This window comes from Squalius cephalus (assembly GCF_949319135.1).
Source record: "Squalius cephalus genome assembly, chromosome: 4".
Classification (NCBI taxonomy): domain Eukaryota; kingdom Metazoa; phylum Chordata; class Actinopteri; order Cypriniformes; family Leuciscidae; genus Squalius; species Squalius cephalus.
In genome coordinates, this window is record NC_137125.1 from 11818896 (window position 1) to 11834714 (window position 15819).

The window sequence follows — 15819 nt, forward strand, 5'->3', positions numbered from 1 at the left end:
AATGTAATTCAATAAAAAAAATGTGACCCTGATTTTATGCTGATTTATTTTTTTACTGCAGGACACGGAGCCAGAAGAAATTCACAAGGGGAGAAGATGAGGATCTTAAACTATCGTTGAAGATGATGTTCCCACTATCCACTTAAACCCAAATATAAGGTGCCTCTCTATAGCACTATAAGAGCAGATTGGGCCGGATAATGTGGAAGACCTTTGCCACAGCTGTTACTCTCCTCTTTGGCTTGATTTATGCCCTCAACGTGAACTATCCTAAAGTATTAAAATACACTTTTGAAAAAATGTAAAAGTGTTTATTTATCTTGACATAAAGTGCTCCGCAAGGCTGATTTTTTGCATAGTCCTTCAAAAAATTGTCCATGTAGCTGCAATCCATATGGATAATTGTAAGGTTGAGCATTTATTTATTCCAGTTTGTACTTTAATTTTGTGCATAGTCTTTTGTTTTAAATAAATCTTGAAGAGTGGAATAGAACTTCATCACCTTCTAATATGTGTACCTAATGCAGATAGAAAATGTGCTGTTTTGCAGAATTGTCAATAAATAAGTTCTGTAATGATAGCAATGTCTTTTGTATTGTGTTGTAGTTACAGTATGGTTTACTCCCAGCATTTGGATTCTTAATGTGAAGGCTATATAAGTGTCTGGGTGAGATATTTGAAGAAGTTGAATCAACTTAAAAAAGTTGTCATGGTTCATGGATCCGTGTGTTCATTTTGCGTATCTGTCTGGTGTGGCTGTAGGTGTTGGGTCTGTGTATGTGTGGTGGCTTGTTTGTTGCCTAATAACCAGCTGATCACTCAATCATTCATTCAGCTGCAGCTAGTCAGCTGCCTATATGTAGCTGGAGTGAGATATGCTTGGTGTTGGTTCGTCACTCTTGTTTTGTTCTCTTACCCAGTGTCGGTATCTGAGTTCCCAGCGGAGTTTCCTCCATCTCGTCAGTGCTTCCTTGCAGCTTGGAGAGCATCTTGAGTTTTTCTTCAACCAGCCGTCCGGACTGAGTTTCCACGCTGTGTTTGATTCCTGTCTCTTCATCTCTCTCCCTTGGATTGTGCATTGAGTGTTTGCCAGCCATAGTCTGTGCTGTTATGAGTATTTTCCTGCTGTCCTGTCTGTCATAATAAACTTCTCACTTGCAATTGGATCTACGACTCTCACTCTGACAGAACGAACCTACCACAGATAGATCAAGCAAGCACGGCGGAATTACAGCAACAGGAGGAGCAGACTATGGCCACGGGTCGTGCTGTTCAGGCGCTAGTCACCCAAGTCTCTGAACTGACGAAACAGGTACAGCAATTAAGAATGGAGGCTGCTGCTTCTCAACAACAGGCCGCGGCTAAACCACCAGCTCCGGTGATCCAGACCATCCGTTCCACTGAACCTTGTCTTCCGCCTCCCGCGTTCTAGTCCCAGTTGTGTCGTCCTTTTTTGGCCAATTGCTCATTATACATCTCGCTTCAACCTTCTGCGTTTCCCACGGAGGAGTCCAAGGTGGCTTTTGTGATCATTTTACTCGCGGGAAGAGCGGGCAGCTGGAGAACGACTGTTTGGGAGCAGAGACTTCCATGTTGTGCGTCCTTTCAAGCTTTCTCTAATGAGCTCAGAAAGGTTTTTGATTGTGCTGCTTCTGGCAGAGACGCGGCGCGTCTTCTTGCAGAACTCCGATAGGGGGAATGAACGGTAACAGACTATTCAATTGAATTTCGTATGTTGGCTGCAGAGTGTGGCTGGAATGCCGAAGCACAATGGGACATGTTTTTATACGGACTTTTCTGAGTACATAAAGGACGAGATTTACGCGTTGGAATTACCCGCCGGGGTGGATAAACTGATTGATCTGGCGATTCAAGTGGATACCAGATCACGTCGAGGAGGTCGTCGGTCACCGTAAGGCTACGTTACTTATGCACCAAATCCTACTTTTAATTCTCCTGACGGAACTACAGCATTTCTTCCTGATCCTGAGCCCATGCAACTGGGCAGGTCTCGTTTATCATCACGGGAGAAACAGAGGAGGCAAGAGAGGGGATTATGTTTATATTGTGGAACTGCCAGTCACATTGCTCTGCAGTGTCCAGTAAAAGCCAGCACCCGTTAGTAGATAAGAGGTTACTGACGGGTGGGATTGCACGTACTGAATCCTCTTTTTCTGCCACTCATCTTCCAGTGAGTTTAGGACTACAGACTCAGAATTTCGACTGTGAGGCTCTAGTAGACTCAGGAGCAGAGGGTAATTTTTTGGATATTGATCTAGTACACAGACTCCAGATACTAGTGGTGGCGCTCTCCCAGCCCATTTCTGTGGTTGCACTTAATGGTCAACTCTTAACCTCCGTCACACACTCTACCGTCACCTTAAGATCGGTCACTTCTGGTAATCATTCAGAGAACATTGACTTTCTATTGATTGACACTCCTTCTGCTCCTGTGGTGCTTGGTCATCCCTGGCTGGTACTCCATAACCCGCATATTAACTGGCGCAGGAATTCTGTTTTTTCCTGGAGTGAATGTTGTCATGCTTCTTGTTTAATGTCTGCGTGTTCTTCTGTGTCTTGTTCTGTGTTTCAGGATGAACACACAGATTTATCTAATGTGCCACGTGAGTATCTTGACCTGAAGGAAGTGTTCAGTAAGTCCCGGGCTGCTTCTCTCCCTCCGCATCGTCCCTATGACTGTGCTATAGATTTACTGCCAGGTATGTCTCCGCCTAAGGGCAAGTTATACTCACTTTCTGCTCCAGAAAGGGAGGCCATGGAGAAATACATTTCTGATTCCGGACTGAGTTTCCACGCTGTGTTTGATTCCTGTCTCTTCATCTCTCTCCCTTGGATTGTGCATTGAATGTTTGCCAGCCTTAAGGGGGTCGCACACCGGACGCGCCGCGTCACGTCTAGGACAACTCGAGGTATCACACACCGGATGCGCACTTTCTCAATTTATGGCCAACAATATTGTCATGTTTAAGGACATTATGGAATTAAGATAATGTCTGTACTATGTTATGATTGTACTGTACAATTAAATAGAATCGTTGCTGAGTCTGCAGTCTGAACACTTTACCTCAGAGCGTCTGTTAACTGAATGAAAATATCACCTGAAAATTCGATAACATCATCCATTTTCATTCAAGCAGCTGATTTCTGTAAATTAATGTAAAACTAAATGTATATTGCAGCACAGGGTGAAGTCAGTATATACATTATCAACGATTTGAGACAAATAAATGTACATTTAATGTAAAACTATGTAAATGGCGCTCTGTGGCGCAGCAGGATTTTGAACAAGGTCCTGAGCTGTAGCTGGGCGCCGCGGACAGACGCCGAAAGGCGCTGCCGGTGTGTCTACACTCATAGAGAATAATGTGTTGGAATTTAAAAGACGCGACGGTGCTACCCCCTTTAGTTTGTGCTGTTATGAGTATTTTCCTTCTGTCCTGTCTGTCATAATAAACTGTTCACTAGCAATTGGATCTACAACTCTCACTCTGACAAAAGTAAAGCAACCAGCTGCAAAGCTTTTTTGAGTTTACTGAACTTCAGGACCTCTGTAGTTGTGCTTACTTGTTTCTTTGAGTTGGACTGGTAGTTGGAAGAACTTACTGAGGAAGGTATAAGTAACTTAATCAAATAAGTTTAGTGAACTTTAAAAAATTATTTGGCACAACTTCGACCACTGAGTTGAGTAAATTCAAACATGCTTTGCAGCTGGTTGCTTTATTTTTTTAAGTTACTCAACTTTTTATTTTTTACAGTTCAGTGGTTGTAAGCATATTGCTATGCTGTTTCAAGAGTGTGCTGGGTGATTGCTATGTGATTAAGTACTGGCCAAAGTCAAATGAGCCTACCCCAAAGTCTCTATATGAGATTCATTAGATCTGGCTCTGACCCCTCATTCATGGCAGGTTTCTGGAGTATATTGTACTGTTTTATTTATTTTGAAAAGTTTTAAATATGAGCCATTGTTTTGGACTTCAAAAATTGTAGTTATTGATATGGATAAAATTACAACATGTACAGTACAACAGAAACAAATTTGTCTGTATATTTATGTGTGAGTATGAGAAATTAATGTGACATACGAACTAGGGGTGGCACGGTACACGAAAAAACATCCGAACCGTTCGGTTCGCTTGTCTCGGTTCGGAGCGTGTGTGCGTCCCCCCCGTGCTAATACAATGCTAAATCATAAATCAGATGTATGTAGAATAACATTATGATGTCCAGCAATCGATTTAAGTAGTACACTGGGTTTACTTAGACATTTAATGAGATCTACTCCACTATATGTATCTTTCCACGTGAATAAATACATAAATCGACTGTTTCACGTATGTACTTAAATGGTCCAGTGGCAGAACTTGGCAGAACCAAGCGTGTCATAGGTTCTGAGTTCTAATCCGCACTCGTATATATATTTATTCTTTTTCATCAAAACCGATAATTTTATCAGTGGTTGTATATCAAGCAGGGACAGATTTGTGTGGATTTTGTTTTGTGATTTCACCAGAACGAATAGACAGTCTCCTCAACGGATTGAAGCGCGTGTCCGAGTGAAGACTATGCGGCGTGTGCGCAAGCCACAAGAGAACACTGTATCAGCGCCACTGACCGCAGCGGCAACGAGCACTTTGATCACTTGATTAAAAAAAAAAAACATTTCAGCGCTAGATTGCTTATTATTTCACAAACGAACGAAACGAATGCTAGTTAACTGGAGATGTTTTATTTATTTGTATTGGTACATCCGTGCCGTGAGATATTTCAAAAGTGGTGGGGACAATATCGACCCTGGCAAAAAGTGGTGGGGACATGTCCCACTCGCAAATTACGCCTATGCTGACGAGACACGAGGAGAAATTGACAAAGAACTGTCGGACAGCCCACGTAGCTCTCACTACAGATGGATGGACCTCCAGGGCCACTGAAAGTTTCCTCACGGTGGCCGCTCACTATATTATTTTGGAATGGGAAATGAGAAGCTGCTTTTTGCAAACACGCCCCATTTATGAAATAAATAATTTAATAATTAGATAATTAAGCTATATATCATATGCTAAAGTAAATTTTTTGTGTTAAAGATTAAAAGAAAAAATAACAACAAGAAACGTACAGAACCGAAAACCGTGACCCTAAAACCGTGATACGAACCGAACCGTGAGTTTTGTGAACCGTGCCACCCCTAGTACGAAAAGTTTTTTCTGTTAAACTTTTCAGGTCAGTGATATAGTTAAGCATTGCCTTAAGTTTCCAGGCCTTTAGGCAAGTTTACTCAATGACTGATACAAAAGAAAAAAATATTAAAGAGATGTTTAAATGTGGCAAAAAGGTGTTTGAAACCAACATAGCCAACATTGCTAGACAAAAAGCTTTTATGCAGTTGGGCTTGTTCAAGAATGTATCCACCCTTTTCCTCCGTCCCATGACTCTGCTCAAAATTATGGGAGTAACTTCTGTTAAACTGTAAACAATCAGCAAAAGGTATGCTCTGTGAATGCAATAATATCCATTTTCAAAAAGTGGGTACAATGAGATGATATTATTCTACTCACCCTTCAAACATCGAACATTAAAAGTAAATGTAAAATATTTCACTGTTGTAATATACTGTATCTCTGTATTGTGTAACATATGTTGCCTTAATCAAAATATGTTATTATTCATTAACTGGATAATGTTATAATATTCATTAACTGGAACATTAAGTGATAATACTGCGATAATACGTTTTTCTGCTTTAGAAGCATTCCAGTAAACACTTCTCATAAAAATCAATATTATGTTTTGTATTATTATTATTATATTATCAATACAATTACATTTTAATGTATTTGTGAAAACAAATCTGGAAGGAGTTGTGAGGATTTGTGGAGAAAAACAAAAGATTCTTAGTGCATTTCAGTGAATTATTCATGGATATTTCATAAATCGGGGGAGCAGACCACAAATGCAAAAAAAAAAAGTCTTTATTCATACTGTTATACAGTGAAATACAAAAGAAAAAAGAGCTCTTGCCATAGATATTCTTGTTGTACCATGTCATCCTCAACTGACAGATTATTTGTAGCACAACCTTATGATTTGAAATTATTTGTTTCAGTGTTTATTTGAAATTAACCGTAAGTGCCTCCCATAATCTAAAAAGTAGTAGGCTCATTAGGAAAAAAGGTGCATAGCCTTTGTGACAACTAGCCACTGCCATAGGAATAAACACACATGCATCCACTAGTAGTCTATATGGCCATTAGTATGTTCACTCTTAAGAAAAATAGTTTTAAACACTGTTCTAAATTCACTGTAAATCACAGCTTCAATGGGCTTAATGCCTTTATAAAACGGTTATTTTGCACACCTGGCAAGGTTTCATAAAATAAACACGCAGACACAAAAATGTAAAGCTATTGATAAACAAAATATTCTTCCGCCAAGCAATGTGGTTCTTCAGAAGTGGAATGGTTGCCAAGCAACTGACAGATGCTGCAACACAAAACACAAGACTCAGTGGTGCAGTAATACTGATGTAATGAGGCCACAGGTATGTTTGTAGATTAATTTACAACGGCTTTGAAAGTTGCTCAACCAATTATAATCGATATTGATATTATTTATTGCTAATGTTTTGATATCTTCAAAATCCTCAATAATGTCTTTACATCCTTCATTATGCGTGTATTTTGGTATAATTGAGTGCAGATGATAAGGTTGTTGGTCATCTCTCTGGGTAGAAATACACCTTTTTGAGTATTTGCACCTCTTCAAATAAGACCAGTTATTGTTATGAAAGCCTGAAGAAGCAATTGTAAAATGACAGTATGTGAACCCTTCATGCTGAAATATCCCAAACAGTTCCCTCAAAGTTGAAAACACCAAAATACTCTGGAATGTTATGCTGTAGCATTTAGATTAGCATTTTTTTTATTACTAGCCAAACCCGATATTTATAAGAGGATGTCCATTTATTTCTGATCAAGTGTACATTTTCCAGGCTTGCATCTTGTCTTCTTTTTGTGAAGTTTTGCTGCTACAACACTGTACTTTTCCCACCCACAGAAATGAATAAAGGCGAACCCCACTCACTTACATTTCCAATGAAAGTGTGCGTTAATGGTTTTCATTATTTGTAACTTCACCATTATAACACAAGTAGATATATTCAAGCTGTATTTATATACAGTACCTGGTAGACAGACAGAAAGTCCACTGGAGAGTTCCTAGTCACTGCAGTACCCAGTCAGATCAAGAATGTCTGTTTTAACCTGTTTGAGGATTCTGTTGCGTTTTATTTGAAATGTTCACAAAAATACACAACATAATAAACGGATTAGAAATTACTCCATCCAAATCATAACTAAGCTTTTAATTTAGGCAAACTAATTCATTCCCCTGATCATGTTCAATGTGTGTATATCAACTGATTGTATAAGCTGAAATTTGTTCAACAATGTACACAAAATCCTGAAGCATTATTTTGCCTTAGAAAACAATGAATGAAAAAATGTATGAGTAAACAAAACACCAACATGAGTATCTTCCTGTATGTCTAAAGAGACATAAGTGTTTTCCAAGCACATGTTTTTGCTAGAGTGGTAGATGAGCTAAAAACACTTTACCCCTCTTTACGCTTTACCATTTACCCTTTACCCTGGCCTCAAGTAACATCAGGTCATGTTTACCAGCATGCAAGTCCATCATCATGCAAGTCCAATGTCCCCTTAAGTCCTACTGATTACATTTCTTTCACATTGTTAATTTAGCTATTTAAAGATCCCCTGAATATTTACATGACCCTTGATATTGTAATTACGAACAATAACTTAGAATTGATATTGATACTTATTTTGTTTCAGTCGCATTAAGGTCCTTGCACACTGAGTCAGAAATTCTCGTCCGAAATTTTTGCACATAAAAAAACCCCTCCGAAACGTTCATCCGTCATAAAATATTTTTAATCGGATTCGATTTTCTGCGTTTTTCGCATCCGTAGCAAGTATTTTGAGGTGTTTAGACAATTCAGAGCCACCGAATGCCATATACGAAAAAACGCATATGAAAATTTTGGACTCAGTGTGCAAGGACCTCTGAAATTTTCATATGCATTTTTTAGGTCCACCTTAGCCTTGCAGTTCAGTGAAAACTCACTAAGGGTCTGTGTGCAGAGTTATTTACACCATGCCTATTCCTTGTAACATTCAGCATTTGTGCATGAAGGTACAGTGTTAAAAAAAAATAATCCTGTAAAAAAACGGTAAAAGTCTGGCAGAAGAGTTTCCAGATGGATTCCAAAGTGACTTACCAATTAAGAGAACAATAGCAGCAACACGTGCAGTGACAAGTCCTAGTTAGTCTAGCACAGTACATATAGTTTTTATTAAAACAAAGGTTAAGTAAATTTGGGTCAAGTGTTTACGAAAAAGATGGATCTTTAGCAGTTTCTTGAAAATGAAGGAAACAGTCAAGGTAAAGGTCAGTGAAAGTGATTTTGTGTCTCTTTGGGATGATGGCACCACAATGCACCTTCCACTTGCAGAACACAAGCTTCTGGAGGACACATGGATCTGAAGTAGTGAGTTTAGGTATAGGGCTACCTTTAAAGACCACTCTTGCTCCAGCATCTGGATCAGTTGTAGAGGTTTGACTGATGCTGTAAGGCCCGCCAAGAGAGCATTACAATAGTCCAGTCTGGATAGAACAAGAGCTTAGACAAGGAGTTGTGTAGCTCCGATAGGAAGGGCCGGATCTTTCTGATGTTGTATAAGGCAAATCAGCAGGATCACACAGCAAGGATGGTTTGGCTGAAACCATAAGCAGTTCTGTCTTGGCAAGGTTGAGTTGAAGGTGAAGGTCATTCATCCATCAAGAATTTTTCATCAGGTAGGCTGAGATGCGAGCAGCTACCGTCAGATCATCTGTCTGGAATGAAAGGTAGAGATATTAGTTGGGTCATCTATAGAAGTTCTGTGACTGTGGAGAGCGAAGGTTTGTTTCTCACTGGATTTGTCATCTATAAAGGTTAAAGAAAAAATTAGCCGGGGTGCCCCTCACAAAAATGTGGGAAAGTTTTGTGAGCCCCCTATATCCAAAATGGCTGCAGTCAGGCAAACTGGAAATTAACTTTTTAATGGTTTTGCCCACAGTGCTGCATAATACATGGTTTCTGAGACCATTTGGGCCAATAAATTCATAAATGATGTAGATTTATTGATTTAACCTATTTTTTGCCTTCAAATTCAAGATGGCCGCCAATTTTTGGTTCTTTAAATGTCAATTTTCCAAAATTGTCATACAGCCTTAATGTTAGGCTCAAATGAAAGCTCTACTCATACTGAGTTCAGTTATGGACAGTAAAATTACAACATAAACATAGGTCATCAGATGTCTGGGGTGGAACCAATGAAAGCAGTGAGACAGATGAGATTATTTAGCTTGGAGTTGTTTTTATTAACAATTTATTAACAAAAATACTCTTAATCTGAATCTGTTGAATCTCCACACTGACTCCTCTCATCATCACTGCTACTCTCATTTGAGCAGGCATGAGGTGTGAGCTGCTGGGGCAAGGGGGGCAGGGTATGATGCACTGGTCAACACTTTCCGTTCACTAGTTCCCAGCCGTAACCAATGGGAGAAGGATGCTCTTGCAGGTTGTAATGGAGTTGGCAATATGTAAGGTAGGTGTCCTTTCAATATGAAGATTCAAAGAGTCATCATCTGGTGGGAGATGGATTGTATACTTATTCTTCAGTTTGTGCCATTTGGAAACTCTGGCCTGCCCACAGCTCACATCTGCACTCTCAGCATAAATGATGGAGAGGACAAATGCCTTCATATCCACTCTGACTTAATGTTTTAATTCCAGACTCTCACCCAGGAGCTCTCTCTTCAGAATTTATCTTCACCTTCTCCAACACCTTCTTCTTCCCATGCCCATAGAACCCTGAGGTGTGGTCCCTGCCAGTGATCACATGGAGAGGTATGATGATATCTGCAACCTCTTCCGAGAGCATGGCATGGCAGTTGATTCAGCAGATCACCTCTGACTTGCTGCGAGACGTAAGCTGCTTGGACATACACATCTGTGTCCTCGCAGTCTAGAACAACAGGTCCAGTGTACTTACTGGCTCTCACCTTTGCAGCATTGCATCTGCTTCCCTTAGCCACGCCAGTGCTCAGGTTGGTTGACGTTTCTCCCTCGCAGTATATGATGTCACCCTGCACCTGACCCACTTGTCTTTTCAGCTGATCTTTTACAAGTTTCTGTAGTCTGACCTTGTTTCCAGAATTAACCATGAGTTGGTTGAACTCAGTGGCACCTGGGAACCTGTCTTCGGGCTTGGGGAAAACATTTGGTCCTTTTGGATGTTTTGCTGCCCGACGATTGTGCTCATCATCCTTGATGCTGAAAGATGACATCCTTGATGTCATAGATGTAATTGAAAAGGATGATGAGGTATGCTTTGGTGTGGCGTGAGAAGATCATAGCACAGATTTTATCCAAGTAGTCACGCCAGTGGTGCTCTGAACCGTACTGCTTCCGAGACTCACGGTCTTCAGGTGTGGGGGTGGCAAGCTGCCAGATCAGCCCCATGTCCACAAGGCTAACGTGGTCTCTTGGTTTTTCACTTACTGGGTCTAGCTTGAAGAGCTCCAACAACCATTTTGGATATAGGGGGATCACAAAATTTCCCCACATTTTTGCGAGGGGCACCCCGGAATTTTTTTTAACCTTTTTTAACCTTTATAGATGTCAAATCCAGTTAGAAACAAACCTTCACTCTCCATGGTCATGGAACTGCTATAGATGAACCAACTATATGTATCATTAGGATAGTAGTGATAGGAAAAGCAATGTTTCTAAATGACAGAGCCTAGTTACAAAAAAACAAAAACAATAGATGGGTGGAATCTAACACAATCGTGTTCTTACTGTAGCAAAACCAAAGTTTGTGCAGCCACAGTGGCCTCACAAGGATCAAATGAATATTCACATGGGAAAATATACAGTATGAAACGGATTAACTTTTTTGTCACTTTTAGTGCAATCATATGTAATCAGAAGAATCAGCTATTTCGATTTTTTTCGATTTTCCAATTCCTTGTTTGCCATGGTCATCTGCTTTCCACATGACCTGAAATCACACAAAAAATATGTTTTTTTTAAAACTCAGTATTAGGCTACATTTACACACGTCAGAATATGTTCCACTGGGACAATGCAGAACCTCAACTGACTATGATCTGAAAGCTGAGCAGAAAAGGCTTACAGTTATGTTTTGAGCTGCCATGTAATTTTATCTATACATTTATAGAAAGTAAATGTATATGATTTACTGTGACTTAACTGCATCAGTTACACCTAGGTCATCAGTGTCCGTTTATCTGGATCAATGTAATTTTCATATCCAATGATCAGAAGTATCCTATGAAAAAGGCTGCCTATGATGACCCCCAGGTGATCCAAAAATGTAGATAAGTTAATTTCTTCATCAGAACACAAACTATCAATTTTTCATTTTATAAGCCTAATATATGCAACTATATGCATTTTATAGCTACGTGTTGGCAAGCAGATGCGGCCAGAATATGCAATTCATTGTGTTCATATTCTAGTCTCATGTGCTTTCCTGTATCATTATTAACAAATACAGTAGTTTACTGAAATCCGATTTTTTTAAAGCTACAATATGTAATTTTTTTCACCGCTAGGGGTCGCTAACCTCTTACAAAAACAAAGGCATTGGTTGATGATGCATAAGCAGATACATTGATGTTTTTTAACATGACTGTGGAATGAAGCAGGTCGCGATTGCTAATGAGAGACGGATATCAGCGCCACACGCGAATCCCGCGAATATAAAGGAAAAGTAGTGGTGGGTAGATCGAGGCTTCGTGGAACACTGAAACAATTGAAGCAAATGTGCCATATTGTGTCGAGGCTTCGAAACAATCCAAAACCCGTCTCCACGGTGACCCCTAGTGGTCAGAACAATACAACAGAAACCCGTGCCAAACATGCATAAAAAAACCTTTTTCAAATCTATTGCAAATTTTTTATTGAAAGTAAAATTGTTCAAATGCAATTATTTAATCATCTAATTTGATTATAAAGTGTATATATGTTATTTTATCAATTGTCAGGGTTTAACAATCAATATAGTTTTTTCTATGAATGGCTCAGCTAAACAGGCCAATTTGACTATTAACTACCATCTACCACCTCATTTTAATTATAATAATGTCTAATTTAAACATCTTCAAATGTATAAAACTGATCATAGATCAGGTAAAACCCACAGACACTTATTCATTGGTTCTCAGTGACTCCTCATGATTTATGGGTTGACAGTGTTTCGAAACAGTTATGACGTAATGAAGCCTCGTGTACTGAAATCACGTGGCTGGCAGTTTGATACATACTCCGAACCACTTATTAGGAACAAAAGATTCAAAAAGGCTTCGAAGCTTCATTAAGCAGTGTTTTGAAATTGCCATCATTAGGAATAAGAACATTTCATTCTACTGAACTACCTGAAAGTACTGAATTACTACTCACACAGGTCAGTTTATTTGACGAATTAAACTTGTGAGGTAATACAGCGCTGTTTCACTTGGTCTACTACACTATAATACTACACTGCATTTGAGTGTGTTGAAAGTTATATGTTATTCTATGTGATAGTTTGTTGTAGTGTTGCACGGTGCACCGATACTTCAAAAGTATCGCAATTCTCGGAAATTAAAAACGTCACGATTTCTAAATTTATTAGTATCGATACTTCTAAGAATGACCGCGTTCCAGATTTGTAAGGCCGGCGACACACTGGATGCGTTGCGTGAGCGTCTCAGCTGCGTGGCGTGTCCGTTTTTATTTCGGCTCCCATGTTAACAGGTTATAGCTAGCACACTGCCTGCGTGACATGCGTGCCCGAGCCGCGCAGAAAACGCGTGCATGCTAGAAATAGATCCGACACCTATTTTTCACGCTACACGCAAGCATGTTGTAAGCGTTTTCAGGCAAAATAGAATAGGAAAAGATGTTTCTATGTCATTTTGACACGAATACATATTAATAAATGATATTTTGATGTTTGAAAGTCTAGGTTTTGACATAAATGCAGATATAAATGTAATTAAAAAAATATTATCGATTTTCAAATATTGCACCTGTCAATACAGAACAAAACATTCTGTAGCCTATTTTGCCATCAACACTGCCGACGTTGTCTTTGCTGCTATATATTTATGTTTAACATGAAGTAGGCCTTCCACAACTCTCTCCCCATATGTCGAATATATCACTAATGAGGCTTATCACATGTTACCTAGCAGCAGCAGCGCCGCGTCAGACACGTATCTGGTGTGCAAAGACATTTGGCTTGTTCGACTTGAACCGGCGCTGCACAGACCGATTGGTTTATGAAGTCAAAGTACCGCGAGAGTGATTCAAAAGCATATGAGCCGTGCTGCTCTCTAATCGCTCTCGCATTACTTTGATGCGCTTTGATGTCATAAACCGATCGGTCTGTGCAGTGCCAGTTCAAGTCGAACAAGCCTATAAACGCCACACAGCTGACACGCAACAGAAACGGCACGCTCACGCCACGCAGCCAGTGTGTCGCTGGCCTAAGAGACGTATTTCATGTTGGTGTGTTCAACGCACGCTTCCAGTGTCTCCCTATGGACGTCTGTGTTTTTTCTCCTCACGCACGCAGCAAAGAAGCTGCAGCTGTCATGTGACAAACACTACAGCGAGATGGCTGCATGTGCGAGCACAAGTGATACTGTGGCCGCCGGTCCACGACTGGTAGAAAAATATTAGAAAGATATTATTTATATTTTGATATTTAATCTTCTGAGTTCAAAAACATTGTTTAATATAATTGCTGTTCATATTTTTATTCAAAGTTCATAATCAAGATAAAGTTATTACCGGTAACTCTTATGTTTCTTATGATAACTGAGCTAATGCTGCTAAATGTATAATTTTTTTACCTTGAATGTCATTGCTCTAATTTATTTTTAATATTTTGATATTTCATATTTTGTTCAAATGTTTAATAAATCTGCTGTTCATATGTTCATTTATTAGTGTGTTATATGATTAGAATGTTGTCCCGGTTTTAAAATAAAGCACAGCAATGATATTTGAGAGTGTTTCTCCCTTTTCAGGAAAAGTATCGAAAAAGTATCGAAATCGCAATTCTTGACTTGGTATTGGTATCGATTGATCCTTTTGTCCCAAAGTATGCTTGCCATGATCCATAATATTGGAACGAAACAACAACAGCATGAGCGTGCCGCTAGACATTATGCAGTTGTCTGTCGCCATGGTTACTATGGCAGTACAAGCGGAAACCAGGGATAACGCGGATATTACGTCATTGACAGGCGACAATGACCAGGGACGAGCCATTATTTAAAATTGGAATTTCTCTGAAATTAAAAATCTTTAGGAACGTTTGGAATATTGTAAGTACACAAGTGCAGAAAATCACACTGTGCAAGTGATTTTTGGATATTTTATTACAAAAATCTTACATATTGTACCTTTAACATTCTTGATAGAGTTAGCCATGTTAACCCTTACAAAAATTAACCATGGTTTAAAGGGACACTTCACCCATTTGCATTAAGCTTTGTATCGTTAGAAACCTAGTCATATATTTGAATGGTCGTGCATTATTCCCTCATTTTCCCTGAGACGGGAGAAATAAGGATTTCAGTGTTGCAGTTCCTGCTTATAATGATGTAAAAATCGTCATTTCGTGTCATTCTAAGCAGGAAGTCCCATATCTTTGTAGAGGGGTTGAGACTACAAACACTCGTACCTCATCTTTCCCAGGGGGTGGGACCCACTCACGCTACAGACCTATTACAGATCAGTGAGTGGGACTTCACTTTCTGAAAATAAAAGCAATATCCTCCATCTTGTTTGGAAGCTAAGCTAACAGGCGCTGTGGGGCCATATGTGAAGTTACGACAATGGCGGAAGGTACTCAATATGATATGGAAGAAGAGGATTTCGAAAGTTCGTGGCTACTTTTAGAAGCCGCAATATAGCAAAGAGCAGCTGAGGCTGATGGAGGAACAGGAGGACCTGCCTGTCGCGGACGAGGAGCCCGGACTGGCTTGAGCTGGGGCGGATTGGTGGTGCCTGTGCTCTCACTGTGCGCCTACGGACACAGAGATAGAGATATCAATTTAGAGAGTTTATTAACACTAAATAATAAATATATTTTGCTAAAAAAAATTGTTGTTGAATATTTGTTGTTGTTGGTGAACATAAATGTGCTAAAGAATTTCAAACCTACAAGTGAATTTTTATTATATCAGTTTTGATTTTATTTTATATTTCATTTTAAGTTTAGTCAATTTAACTACTTCTTTAAAAAGCATTATTTTGTTTTTAGATTGTAATGTTGCTATGTTAGAATGTAATGTGATTTGACCCCTTTTTTGGATAGACTGCAAGGTTATACATTCACTATGTTTGTTTTCATAGCCTTCAATTTGAACATTGTTTGTAGGACAATATTGATCAGGATATGAAATAAGAAAATATGAAAAAAAAAAAAAATTTTATAAAAGAAAAATGTAATTACTGAGATTATACCATTCATCGCCATTTAGGCCAAAAAATCAGATTTATTTGGCAATTGGCTATTGCCCAATCCTACCTTTTTCCCATTTTTAGCTAAGCAGTAGGCTAATGATACATTATTATCACTGTTAAATGGTTATTTAACAATTAGCCTACATTCAGTTCTGCAATAATAATTCTGTTTGTTTGCTGAATTATTA

General features: G+C 39.1%; 1 protein-coding gene across 4 annotated transcripts in view; it reads left to right on the forward strand.

Annotated features, from left to right (window-relative positions):
• Positions 1 to 15819, forward strand: part of LOC307156938 (uncharacterized protein) — a 31238-nt gene that overhangs the window by 8552 nt on the left and 6867 nt on the right. For 2 of the 4 annotated variants that reach the window (XR_013820841.1, XR_013820842.1), the window contains exon 6: positions 62 to 580. The exons of the other annotated variants lie outside the window; for them this stretch is intronic. The gene's annotated coding sequence lies outside the window, so the exon portion shown is untranslated. Of the gene's footprint in view, positions 1 to 61; positions 581 to 15819 lie in introns of those variants that run through there. 4 annotated transcript variants of the gene reach the window in all.